We start from the raw sequence: 13,243 nt of genomic DNA, 5'->3' as shown, positions 1-13,243 counted from the left end.
GATAAGTGCCGAGGAGTGTTTTTCCATGGCGAGACGCTACGCACGGGACGACGCCACCGTCTTTCTTTGACGCAGAGTCGTGCAGTGAATCGAATGATTCATCCGAGAAAGGCGATACTGGAAACAACCTCACTGCCCCTTCCCTCTTGGAGAGCGTAGTGACGGAAGAAGAGTGGCCGAGTGAATGCTCAGCCACCTCAGGTCTTCCCAACTGTTACGCATCGTGAGACAGCTGCTGTGTTGGGCACACAAAAACCTGCTCTCCCATCAGAGCAGTGTGCATTCCTGGTGTCCTGAACAGGGGAGCGGACATAAAGTCGAGGGGCGGTCACCGCCACAGAGACTGGAGCCTCCATCTCGAGCGGATTTCTCGGATTTGGAGCAGGTTCAGCCGAGCAGCAGTGGATCTGTCCGCCACACGGGAGAACGGCCATTATCAATTATGGTTCTCATTGAGCCCACGAGACGACCCACCGTTAGGAGTGGACGCCTTTACTCACAGCCCGTGGCCAAAAATGCTCCTTTATGCATTCCCTACAGTCCTGATGATATCACGGACCGCGTCCGGGAGGAAGAACTGTCAGTCATCCTTGTAGCTCCCGAGCGCATAAGCGCTCCATGGTTCCCGAATCTGCAGCGACTGATATTGGGTCAGGCGTGGAAACTGCCATGGAGGGAGGACGCTCTCCTCCAGGCAGGAAGAGCAATCAGGAGTTACCTAGAAATAGGTCAGCATTTTTGGGTCTGTCCGCTGAACAGATCCGTTTAGAAAAGATGGGCCTCTCAAAGGATGTGGTGCCTACAATTCAGGGCGCAGAAGCTGCTTCCACCACAGCGCTGTACACACCAAGTGGACAGTTTTTCAACGCTGGTGCACAGAGAAAGGCGTGGAGGCCATCTCATGGCCACTAGGTTGCATGCTGTCCTTTCTGTAGCAGCTGATGGACAGAAATTTATCGTTCAGTACAATTAAAACTTATGCTGCAGCTACTTCTTCCTGTCATGGGGTTTTTCGGTGGCAGAACAGTTTTTAACCACCCGCTGATGAAGAGTTTTTTCTGAAAGGTGTATGGAGACACAGACCTGTGTCACGTCCACTAGCTTCACAGTGGGACCTAATGATGGTCCTGCACGCTCTGATCAAAGCTCCTTTTGAGCCTTTAGATCAGGCTTCACTTAAATTTCTGTCATTTAAAACAGCCCTGCTGTTAGTTTCTGATGTCGGCAAAGAGAGTGAGTGATTATTTGCTCTCTCTGTTGCTCCCTCATGTCTCAGAATTCAAGCTGACGGCAGTTCAGCTGTACTGCTTTTAACCCTGCTCTGAAAAGCATCACAAGATCATTCAGATCGAGAGTGATAACCTTGGATGGGTTTTATCCTCTTCCTCGTAATTCTGAGGAGGAAGCAACATCTCACCTCCTCTGTCCCATGTGCACGCTTTCGTGTTACATGGCACACACGGCCACACTGCGCCGCTCTTAGCGTATGTTACTGGGACAGCTCTTCAGGACGTCCTCTATCTACCCAGCGCCTCTCACACTAGTTGTGTGAGGCTATTTCTGAAGTTTACAGTTCATCTGGACTGGATCCTCCAGAGAATCTCAGCGCATTCCACCAGAGGGTTTTCATCCTCCACGGCTCTGCATGGAGGGATGACAGTGGAGGATATTTGTATGGCGGCTGCCTGGTCATCGCCATGTTCAATTATTCGTTTTTATCTACGTGATGTTTCTACTTTCTCCATGACCCATTCTGTTCTCAGGGTTCTGACAGAATGATCATTATTTGTTTCATGGAGCTTTTGAGCTCACATCTGCATGCAGTCGCAGTGTGAGATATTTATTATCAGTCACAAGTTCATGACTGCTGATTTTATTGTTATTAAACGGTTGATCCTGAGGAGCTGTTGGCCTGCTCTGTTCATCGTTACACTGTTACAATTCGTAACCTCCATTGTTCCTATTCACAGCAGCAGGTCTGCTATCTCAGCCTTTTTCCTTACCAGAGATCTTTTCTTGGGTGCGTTCCTGCGCATGGAGCACGTAATTACGCACACAGAAGGCTGAGTGATGAATTATATTTTTTTTTTGTGCAAGCAGGTGCTTCATGTTTGTGTCTGAATGGACCCAGTGAGGCATAGACTACATCCTGCTTCGCCTTTAACCCATAGCGACAGCCTTAAAGGGCGAAGGCTATACGAAATAGAACGTTGGTTACGTACTGTAACCCCAGATTCTGAGTATAGACGCAGCCCTTTAAGCTCTGGGCCTCACTGGTTTCTAAATGGCTGAAGAAAAAAGATACTTGGGAGCCGATTGCCCGGTCTCACCATAATTTATACAGACCGGGGGTGAGGCCCACACACAGCCAGTGGGCGCAGACAAAAGTTTTCAGTGCTGCGCGCGAAGGGATAAACCCAATAGTGACAGCCTTAAAAAGAGCTGTGCCTATACTCATAGAATCTGGGGTTACAGTACGTAACCAACAATTTCCTTACTCACCCACCAATCCATTCACGGCAATACTCCACACTACCTTAAAGAACTGCTCACTGCTCAGACATCAACATGATCCCTCTGCTCCACAAATTCCTACCAGCTCCGCCCTCCCCGGACAAAACTGTGCACGATGGGTGACAGGGCCTTTTGCTCTGCTGCTCCTTGTCTGTGGAACAACCTCCCCAACCATCTAAGGATACCCCAGACTACAGAAAGTTTCAAGAAAGAACCGAATACCTTTTTATTTAAAATATTTTATAGTGTTTAAAGGTATTTTTAATCCTGCAGATTTTCTTTTTTAGTTTTTTTTTTTTATATATGTTAACAGAAACATTCATAGTTAAAAAGCTGGTTAACCCCAAAGCCTCTGAGTCTACGTAAAAAATAATGCAATCTCTGTTGTAGACGGAAGCACAACATATTAACATGAATTTCCCACTTGAACAGATTATAGGTGAACACCCAGATATCTATAAGAACAGACCTGGTTTATGTTCTGCTCATTAATAAAAAGCAGGAGATTGCCACAAAGGCCTGGGGTCAATCAGCATCTCTTCTGTTTTTCTGGCATTATTAACAAGATGGTGGTCATCGCACCATTGAACGAAAGACTGAACCTTGTTAAAGTATTGTGAGGGCAGAGTCCATATCCTCCTGCAGCAAGCTGAGAATAGCAGAATCGTCAGAGAATTTAAAAATGTAATTCCTGGGGCAGCTGCTGAGGCAATCATTTATGTAGTAAAGAGGACAGGAGAGCTAACACAACCCTGGGGAACCCCAGTACTGATGGATCTTGGTTCTGATCAGGTGTTATTGACTCTGACAAGCTGTTGTCTATTTGTTAATAAATAATAAAACCATTTAATAATAAGAAGACTAAGATTCATCTGCTGTAATTTCTTAATAAGCATGGTGAGGCTGTAGGGTATTACTTTGTAAAAGCAGAACTAAAATCTATAAACAGAAGACAGGCATGGGCCTTTGGGTTTTTAAGATATTTAAGAGTTAGATGTGTGATGCCATTAATGGCATCATCTGTAGCCCGTCCCAGTCTATAAGCAAACTGGAAAGGATCAAGACCAGGGTTTATCTCTGATTTCAAGAGGGACACAACATATTTCTCAAAACACTTCATTATGTTAGTCCCACTGGTCTGCTGGTGAAGATTCTCAGTCATCCAGGACATGATGAATTCAAAAAACGTTCAATACAAAAACAACTGGACTTTATTTGTAACAGAAGACTTTTCGCTCCTCATCCGAGGAGTTTTCTCAATTCAAAGAGCAGAGAGTGAGAGATTCAGGTTTCTCATCCTTATAACCTGAATCTCTCACTCACTGCTCATTGAAGTGAGAAAGCTCCTCGGACGAGGAGCGAAAAGTCTTCTGTTACAAATAAAGTCCAGTTGTTTTGTATTGAACGCTTTTTGAATCCCACTGGTCTGTAGTCATTATTATCTGATGAACTTGATTACTTAGGGACTGGAATGATAATTAACCTCTTCCAAAAAGAAGGAACAATATGTTGATCAAGATATGGCTGAAAAATAGGGCACCAGATCGGAGTGAGCTCTTAATTCAAGGCTATTATTAGGTTTTATAGAAAGTGTAAAGTTCCCCTCAGTGTTACATCTTGGTTGTAATCCCAGTTCAGCTCCAGTAGGGAGAAGTGTTGCACTAGCTCTGCTGTGATCTGTGATGCAGCTGTTTGTGGGGGCTGCAGGGATTTATTTCAAACCTTCACTTCTCTGGTTTTGTTTCTTGTCTTTCAGGAAAACAAGCTGCAGAGCTGTTGGGGAAGTCACCTCAGAACCTCTCGATAAATGTCCAGAAATCTCCAAAACCTGAAAACGCTTTCAAAGAACATTATCTCCCACTTTTATCCTCCAGAGATCTCACTCACGCTTGAAGTTACGTGTATTCTTTGAAGCTAGCAAGTCTACATTCACCATCATCCTGTCAGAGCAAAGCATCCCCCCAAGTCTCAATCCAGAAAGCTGCTTTCTCCCTCACTTTAACCAAGTGTAGCTAAATAAAAACATAATTCTGCTGCATTTCTATAGAAAACAGAATGAAAACAAATCATACAGCAGCTAATGAAAAGGACAGACGGTCTTCAGCCTCCTCACCTAAAAGGCCTTTCAGCACAACTAAATCTTTAATTTGTGTTTTTAGTAAAAGTTCCAATAAAGACTCACCACAAACGGGTAATAAATACTAAATGATGATGAGATGAATAAGAGTTTCTTTGTTGTTCATGTTTCTTTCAGGGGAAGAACCTTTTAAGAAACAAATAAATGTCATTCAAGCTGTAAAGGCTGAATTTTTACGGTAATAGAAGATATTATTTTATCAGCTTTTGGAAGGATTTTACTTTGATAGAAGCGATAAATGCAGAATACTTTCCAGTGAATCATTAATAAATGCTGCTGTGTTTTATGTTCCCCCTAAGGTTTTTTTTTTTTTTCTGTTTTAAATTAAAAGTACTGTCGAAAGGCAGGAAGTAGCAGAGCTGAACACTGAGTTTTCCAGGAATTGTGCATACCTCAGCATACACACTGTATGTGTAGGCGGAAAAAACCTCCATTAAATGTACTGTAACACTAACTTGAAATACTGATGGAATTGTGGTTTCTTCATTTTTCCAACAGTGTTTTACGTGGATGACTAAGGATCCTTCTTGCAGCTTCTGTTGCATGCACGGTATTTGGTGCAGACACACACAGAAACAGACACTAGCCTTGGAAAAGTTGGCAAGAATATTACTACATCTCACCATCGTGTCCACAGCCAGCGATGAAGCAAGCAGTGGAAGAGTTTCCCACGTTGCTGTTTGCACCAGGTTCCTCCAACATGTGGAGACCATTCCTGTCTTATCTGGAGTAAATGTGATCAATTCTGTTAAAATCAAGCTTACATTTAAACCTCTTAAAATTTCAGACTGTGTTGCAATATCAAACAAAACTTCAAGTTAACCTCTGTGTTTATCCTCAGGAGACATGGACTAATAAGGATTTCAAAATATTTCCTTTATCTCTGTAGTTTTCTCCATCTGCATCCCACAGCTGCACTTTGATTCAATTTTTTGTTATTTGTTTTTTTTTTTTTTTCATGAGCTGATTTTCTTATATATGCAAGGACATTCTTGATATTACCTTAAAGCTACCTAAAACTGTTGTTCCTATAATTTCAATATATTTCACTACAGGTTTCCAACTTTACATCTAAACTATACACAAATATTATTTATATTTTGTATTATACATGTGCGTTTATGATTATATTCAAATTATATGACTTAAAGCACAAATCAAAATTAATCAAGTAATAGAGTGGAAATTAAAAGGACATTTCAGGTGTTTAGAAGGGCCTGCATGAATATGAATTCATCCTACCAGTTTTTTTGTAGCTTATTGAATGAGCTTGTTTGTAGTTTTATTCTGACTGGATCCATGAGCTAATGTCTGAGCAGGGCCATGACCAAAGTGGAATCCTGTCATCTTAAGAGAAACTCCAATAAGAAAAAAAAATCACAATGTTTCGTCATCAATTTCACAGCATAAGGTTGTTCTAGTAGAATTTTATTATTATTATTATTTATATCTGTTGAAAGTGTTTCAAGCTGCACTTACAAGAAAACCATCAAACTCTATGTAAATCATTGATCAATGTGTGAAACTGATGTAGTTGAAAAGGTGTGTTAAAAAAAAGTGTTCACATGAGCTGCGCTCGAGAAAAATATTCTCGCTGTATCTCACTTACTCAAAAGGAACCACACTCGACAGCAGGAGAAGATTTTGAAACGGTATTTTCTACAAGGTCAGATTTTCAGGATATACAGGTGTCAGGGCGCACACATGAAGACCAGTCAGGAGAATCTGCCATGAGCTGTCTGTGAAGCTGGTTTTTATACTCTTATCACTTGAGCCCAACTCAAAAGGCTTGGATGTGTCCTTGGAGCAACAGCTGTATGCAGCTGCCTCATCCAGCTTCTCATCCAGCTCTCTGTGCTGACCCAAACACATGGTTCATGGGCAGAGATAACATTCTCAGCCATAGTAGTTAAAAACATCCATAACCTATGAACGAAAATTCCCTAACAAACTGATAGAAAATGTAGAGATTGGAGTTATTTGTAAAAGTCAGCAATTTACAGTATTTTGGTCTCAGACTAGATGTTAGCAGGTCAATCTGGACATAATTAAACTAAAATGAACTAAAAGAGTTATCTACAACAGGTAAAACATTGTTTATAACCTTTTCAAGAACCTCACTTCAAAAAAAAAAAAAAATCATGACCATCTTTTTAAGAGAATTAAAACACATAAACATTTAAAGCCATAAATACATATCCAGTTATTGATTGTGTTGTGCTAACTTCCTTTAATAGCACAACATTGTCTGGCATAACGCCTTCTTTGTCATGGCGTTTAAAGAAAACCCTTACGTGATGTCTTACAGGAAAAGAAACAGGGCAGAGCTTTCAGATAAACTGTGAAAGAGGCAGAGGCGTATGCAGAACAGCTCCAGTCCAGTGGGACCTATGACCAAAACTCTTGTAAAACCTTGCCAACAGAGCTCCTGACAGGCTCTGTGAAGAAAGAAGCTTCTACTCTGAGAAGGAAGGAAAAAACACAAAGTTACATTTAAAGACCAACAGGACATACGGTGGAGTTTCCCAACCTCAGAAGACAGAAAAAAACTGGTTTTAATGCTCCTGTTGCCCTTGGGTCAAAATGACCCACAAGACCTTAAGTACAAGCACTGTAGGCCATTTAACCCAACGGCAGCTGGAGGTGGGTAAATCAACCCAACATGACATGGACAAGGTGTAACTATATAGTCCAAAATCCCAATAATCTGTGGTGCTTTTACTGGAGATAAAAGTGGCAAACAGTGGTGAAACACATTAGCTAAACTTTCCCCAAAAACACAGCCAAAAAAAAAAAAAAAAAAAGAACAGGTTGAACCTTAGACAAACAGATAACAAACAAAAAGAGAGGGCATCAAAGTGACAAATGATCTTGGTGGATTCAAAACTTAACACTGAAACCAAGACAAGGACCGAGACGACTGAAGGTTTGAGCTGTCATCACAGCTTCACATGTCTCCTGAGCTCTTATGTTGTTTCCTCTCAAAGCCCTGAGAGAACGGAGGGGCCTTCTGTCAGAGGAGTCAAATCCCTGCAAGCCTCTGAACCTGCTGAGACAGATTCACTGTATCTGAATCAGACAGGCAGAAAGATGATTAGTCGTCTGAAGAAAAACAAAACCAAAGAGGCATAAAATTGTCAGCATCTCTTTTTTCTGCTGTTGAAGGTGCAGCTAGTGGATACTCAGTGAGGCCAAGTACAATGCAGAGTACTTTCAGTAAACAATTCACAAAGCAACAAGCAGTTACATAGCAGTCCTTCTCCTCTACCTGATCACAGTCCACTTACAATAAATGAAAAGGAAGACATCAGACAGAAAGACGATGCTCTGTTAGATCCTCGAAATGACAGAAAAAAGGGGAAAGAAGCCAACCATGGTTCACCAGATCATGAATCAAGTGCTGAGTAAGCAGATTAGGAATGAAGAAACCTCCTGAAAGGAACAAGGAGAATATGGAGATGAGACCATCTTTAAATATTCTGCAGATGAAGCAAACAGTGAGGATGAGGAACATGGGGAAGATGAAGAAGGACAAAGCACAGTGGACAATAAAGACGAAAGACGTGAAAGCAGCAGTGGTGCAGAGGATGAAGAGGAGGGTGAACCTAAAGGAGATACGTGATGGAGATGTGAGAGGTCACAATAAGGAAGCGCAAGATAGCACATCTGAGGAGGAAGAGGAGAAAGCAAGCTCAACACTGGGGAGGAAGATGAGGGAAGTGATAGTGGAGCAGCAGTGGAGGATGAAGGTGAAAGTGACAAGAAAACTTGTGAGGAAAGTAACAAAGAAGAGGAGGAGGAGGACAGGGAGGTGAGTGACGATGAAGACAACATCGATAAATCAAAGTGCGTGAACAGAGTGAGAGCAATGTCTCAGATGAGGAAGAGGAGGGAAGTGACTGCAGAATCTGCAGCGAGACGTGAGGTAAGAGAATCTGAAGAAGGAGAAGAAACTGAGGAGCAAAACGAGTGAGAGTGAGGAAGAGGAGAATGAGTCAGCAAAATAAGAGTGTGAGGGTGAGGAAGATAGTGAAGGGGTGGGGGGGGGGGGGGGTAGGAGCATCTGCAAATGAGTCGGAAGCTAAAAAAGAGGCCAAGGAGCAAGAGAGCATGAAGAAGAAGAGGTGGAAGAAGGTGAAGGAAAGACCACAGATGAGAAAGAAGAGGATGAAGAGGAAGAAAGTGGAAATGAGGAGGAAGAAAAAAGTGAAGATGAACAAAATCAGGGAGAATAAAAAAGAGGAACAAACTAAAAACAAAAGTACTAAAGTTGAAGAGAGTGATGAGGAGGATGAAGAAGATATATATGAAGAGGGGAGTGGAGGAAAAGAAGAGTGAAGAAGAAGAGGAGGGATAAGGAACAAGAACAACCAAGGGGAGGTAAAGGAAAAATATATAAAAGATGAAGTAAAGGAGGAGAAAAAATACAAATCACCTAAAATCAAATGCAAGGACAAAAATAATTTTCCTCCTAAACTTAAAAAAGACAAAAACAACCGAACAGCTTGTATTTACTGAGGGGTAAACAAAAAGGTGCAGGGGAGAACAAACAAGATGTCTCTCAGCTGTTCTGGAACCAATGCTCTGCATCTGGACCTGGATCTGCAAAAAACACACGCGCTCATCCAGACTCCATAAGATGCACATGCAGATGTTGCCATGGTGACGGCGTTTGTTGATTTCTGAATTCTTTTCTGAATCCTCGAGTCACGGTCAGCGTGAGAAAAGTTGTTCATTTAAGAAAAATAACGTTAATTATGGTTAATTAACGTAACACAGGTTTGGATAAAAGTCACATGCATCCATCCATTCATCCATCCATTATCTTTTATCTGCTTTATCCTTTTTTGGGGTCACAGGGGTCACTGTGTGAGAGGTGGGGGACACCCTGGACAGGTCTCCGGTCCATCACAGACACAACCATTCACTCCCTCACTCACACCTAGGGACAATTTAGAGTTACCAGTCAGACTAACATGCATGTTTTTGGTCTGTGGGAGGAAACCAGAGTACCTGGAGAAAACCCACGCATGCACGGCGACAACATGCAAACTCCACCCAGAAAGGCCTTCGGGGATTTAATCCAGCGACCTTTTCATCGAGAGGCAACAGCTCTACCAACTGTGCCACCGTGCCGCTCACATTAAAGCAGAGAAAACAAATATGAGGAAGATCAGGATATGATCTGGAAGCCACACCACCACATCAGTGTGGCTCCCGAGGAAACAATGGACTCCATTCAGATGGTTTCGTTTAACCCCTCCTGGCCCTTGTTTTGTTTGGTTTGTTGCAAAATATCAGCTCTGCATGAGCATCAGTAAAACCTCCTGGACCTTTTTTATTTTTTTACCACTGCAGACTAAAAACTTGTCTATAACATATGCATCTCATTATAAAAGTGTTGCTAGGAAACAGCTTACATCCATCTCAACTTTATGAAACATTAAAACTGAATTGGGGAGTGAACTCTGCTCATGTTTCAAACTAAAAATCTCATCAAGAGTTACTGTGATTATCTGAGCTCAGCATGATTTTTAATATAAGAAACATAAAGTAGAACCCAAATGCATGCGCAGGACTTGGAGGGCTCGCAACAACAAATTATTTATTTACACAAACAAAATATAAGCTGACGGGGCAGCAGACTTACATAAGCTCTAGAGTCACTAGGAACACAGGAAACATGGAGGTCGACAGGATACAATGGCAGGACAATGATAAACACAGGGACGCAGACTTAAATACTGACGAGACACAAACACCTGCAAAGCATCACAGGTGTGGGACGCAGGGGGTGATCACAAGAGGAGCAGGACCAAAACACATCACAAGACGACACAGTCCTCACAGTTGTGTGATCATCTGCAAAAAAATAATCTCTTTAAGGAGTTTCAGTCAGGGTTTAGAGCTCCCCATAGCACAGAAACAGCACTGGTGAAAGTTCCTAATGATATTCTCATGGCCTCTGACAATGGACTTGTGTCTTTACTGGTCCTGTTAGACCTCAGTGCTGCATTTGATACAGTTGATCATAATATTCTATTGAGGCTTGAATATGATATTGGGATTACAGGAACAACTCTAAATTGGTTTAAATCATATTTATCTGATAGAATCCAATTTGTAAATGTAAATAATGAATCTTCTTCATACAAGAAAGGTAGTCATGGAGTTCCTCAGGGTTCAGTGCTTGGACAAATACTCTTTACGTTATATATGCTTCCATTAGGTAATGTTATTAAACAGCATGGGAAACATTTTCATTGTTATGCTGATGATACACAGTTAAATTTGCCCATGAAACCCAATGAATCCAATCAGCTACTTAGACTACAAGCATGTCTTAAAGACATAAAATCCTGGATGAGCCTAAATTTTCTGCTTTTGAACACAGACAAGACTGAGGTTTTGGTTTATGGACCTGAGCATCTTAGGAATACATTTTTCAGTCTTTCGCCCTCCTTGGATGGCATTAATCTGTCCTCCAGCTCTAATGTTAAAAATCTTGGTGTTATTTTTGATCAGGACATGTCTTTTATCCCCCATATTAAAAACGTTACTAGAACTGCCTTCTTCCACCTGCGTAATATCGCTAAAATTAGAAACTGTAAGAGTACCACTGCCTGCAGCTCCTCGTCCAAGATGGCCGCTCATTGAAAACAGCTGACAACCTTTAACTTGATGAGGATCATCCACTACTTAAGGCTGCAGTCCAGTGTTACTCTTCGCTGGAGCATTGACCATCGAATGGTATTTGTGCCTCCAGCCTGTACATGTACTATTGGTAAATCTACTTACCAGCTTTTCTTGTCCTCAGCAATCCTGTCTCCTCAGTCCCCTTGGTTCCCTTGGTCCTGTCTTGGTTCTCCTTGTGCCTTGCCCTGGTTCTCCTCGTGCCTTGCCTGCCACCAGTTGCCAGCCTCCCCTGTCCAGCTGGACTCTTGGTCTCCTCACCCTCTGGAGCTCTCCCTTGGATTTAGAGTTGGACCCAAAAGCTTCTTCAAACCTGTAAAAGAGAAAACATCATCATATTAATATTGCCTGTTCATCCTGCCAGCCTCTTTTGACCATATCCTTCCTCTTCCCAGGAGCTCCAGAGAAACAACTGTAATATTATCCACTGTAAATAATAAACACTGTCACTTTTGTACTCACCTGTGTCTGCCTCGTTCCGGGTCTCATACAACTCTGGGTTCCTCGAGTCATAACAGAAACATCGTAATCTAAAAATGCAGAAAAACTGGTTCATGCATTTGTCACGTCTAGACTGGACTATTGCAATGGTTTATTATCTGGGTGTCCAAATATTTCTTTTAAAAGTCTTCAGTTGATCCAAATTATTGCTGCTAGAGTCTTAACTGGAGTTAGTAGGAGAGATCTGTAATGACTCGGGGAACCCAGAGTTGTATGAGACCCGAGAACGAGACAGACACAGGGAGGTACAAAAGTAACAGTGTTTATTATTTACAGTGGATAATAGTCAGTTGCTTCTCTGCAGCTCCTGGAAGACAAAGGAGATGGTCAGAGGAGGCCGGCAGGGTAAACGGGCAATATTAATGTGATGATGTTTCTCTCTTACAGGTTTGAAGATGTCTTAGCTTGCATTCATTCTGTACACAAACTGCACTCGAGTTTTCTTCTACCAAGACCAAGACATAGGTTTTAGACCAGGCCAGAGTTTGCCTTTTTGTTCCGTGACAGAGTTCAATGGCCCGTTCACACCTTCCCAAACGAACTGGACTTCCTAGGCAAACGGACTAGAGTTCGGGACAACAGGGTTGGTGTGAATGCACCCTTAGGGTCCAAATCCATGGAAGAGCTCCAGATGGAGACAAGGCCAAGGGTCCAACAGGACAAGGGAGGCTGGCAACTGGTGGCAGGCAAGGCACAAGGAGAAACAGGACTAGGCACGAGGAGAACCAGGACAGGACCAAGGGAACCAGAACCGAGGAGACAGGATCGCATTGATAGTCAATGCTCCAGGAAAGAGTAACACTGGACTGCAGCCTTATGTAGTGGAGGTCCTGATCAGGTTGATGGCCGACAGCTGGTGTAAATTAATGGCCATCTTGGACGAGGAGCTGCAGTCAGTGGTAGTCTTACAAGATCATGTCTCTCCACTTTTAGCTTCTCCCCATGGCTCCCTGTTAAATTCAGAATTGAATTCAAAGTCTTACTTCTAACATACAAAGCCATCAACAACCTAGCTCCATCTTATATTACAGATCTTATTGTCCCCTATTTTCCTAATAGAGCACTTTGTTCTCAGAGTGCAGGTTTACTTGTGGTTCCTAGAGTTTCCAAGATGGGAGGAAGAGCTTTCAGTTATCAGGCTCCTTTTTGTGGAACCAACTTACAATTTGTTTTTGTAGAATTGTGGAACCAATTTCCATTTCTTAAAATGAATTTTTACAATTGAATAGTTTGCATTTTAAATTATTTTTGTCTTAAGATGTAATTCTCAACCTGCTATTGTGTATCTGTTCCTCCTTCCTGTTCCTCTCAAACCCAGCCGGTCGAAGCAGTCATTTGTCCTGAGCCTGGTTCTGCTAAAGGTTTCTTCCTCATGAGGGAGTTTTTCCTTTCCACTGT

Source organism: Nematolebias whitei, chromosome 13 (assembly GCF_014905685.2).
Source record: "Nematolebias whitei isolate Nwh7 chromosome 13, NemWhi1, whole genome shotgun sequence".
Classification (NCBI taxonomy): domain Eukaryota; kingdom Metazoa; phylum Chordata; class Actinopteri; order Cyprinodontiformes; family Rivulidae; genus Nematolebias; species Nematolebias whitei.
The sequence above is the reverse complement of the archived record's forward strand: the minus strand, read 5'-3'. Positions refer to the sequence as shown.